The sequence below is a fragment of the Salvelinus sp. IW2-2015 genome, linkage group LG4p (assembly GCF_002910315.2).
Source record: "Salvelinus sp. IW2-2015 linkage group LG4p, ASM291031v2, whole genome shotgun sequence".
Lineage (NCBI taxonomy): Eukaryota > Metazoa > Chordata > Actinopteri > Salmoniformes > Salmonidae > Salvelinus > Salvelinus sp. IW2-2015.
Genome location: NC_036841.1, coordinates 4,578,701 through 4,580,131, shown reverse-complemented (window position 1 = coordinate 4,580,131; position 1,431 = coordinate 4,578,701).

Below are 1,431 nucleotides of genomic sequence, written 5' to 3'. Positions count from 1 at the left end.
GGATAGCAAAAACATGTTAACCCTACTTTGAGTGTCAATGATGATAGCAGTGATGACGGTAAGAACTTCCTGTGTTCCTGCATAGGGACCAGAGTTTTTCATGGTCAGGTCAATTGGATAGGAAAGACTTGTGACCCTAGCTATTATCCTACCCCCCCTTCTACAGACCAGAAACAGAGCCTGTCATCCAATCAGAGCTCAATCAAACCAGTACCCAAGGAAGAACTCCCTACATCAGTCGATCACGATCTTGACTTGATTCAACAGCACTAGTGCCAGGAATGCAAAGTGTTCCCATGTTGAACCATTTAATGTGTCTGAAGGTAGAACTCCGCCTACTCAGCAGGTCCAGAGATCCCMAAAAAAATGCACCTATTAGGCCTACCGCTGGCCAAACAGATAGCTCAGATCACAGTGTCTGCACAATTTCCTTGAACACACAGCAAAGTTGATAATGTGATATTTCAAAACTATTAAAACCATGACTAGAGAGAGACTCAACAAATACAGCAAAGAGCAACTTTTTTTATCCCTCCCAGAAACCTGCTCCCTTTACTCTCTGTTCCGGACGTCCTAGACGACCAATTCTCATAGCTTTTAGCCGTACCCTTATCCTACTCCTCCTCTGTTCCTCTGGTGATGTAGAGGTGAATCCAGGCCCTGCCGTGCCTAGCTCCACTCCTATTTCCCAGGCGCTCTCTTTTGATGACTTCTGTAACCGTAATAGCCTTGGTTTCATGCATGTTAACATTAGAAGCCTCCTCCCTAAGTTTGTTTTATTCACTGCTTTAGCACACTCTGCCAACCCGGATGTCCTAGCTGTGTCTGAATCCTGGCTTAGGAAGACCACCAAAAACTCTGTAATCTCCATCCCTAACTACAACATTTTCAGACAAGATAGAACGGCCAAAGGGGGGAGGTGTTGCAATCTACTGCAGAGATAGCCTGCAGAGTTCTGTCCTACTATCCAGGTCTGTWCCCAAACAATTTGAACTTCTACTTTTAAAAATCCACCTCTCTAAAAACTCTCACCGTTGCCGCCTGCTATAGACCACCCTCTGCCCCCAGCTGTGCTCTGGACACCATATGTGAACTGATTGCCCCCCATCTATCTTCAGAGCTCGTGGTGCTAGGTGACCTAAACTGGGACATGCTTAACACCCCAGCCATCCTACAATCTAAGCTTGATGCTCTCAATCTCACACAAATTATCAATGAACCTACCAGGTACCACCCCAAAGCCATAAACACGGGCACCCTCATAGATATCATCCTAACCAACTTGCCCTCTAAATACACCTCTGCTGTTTTCAACCAAGATCTCAGCGATCACTGCCTGCATCCGTAATGGGTCAGCGGTCAAACGACCTCCACTCATCACTGTCAAATGCTCCCTGAAACACTTCAGTGAGCAGGCCTTTCTAATCGACC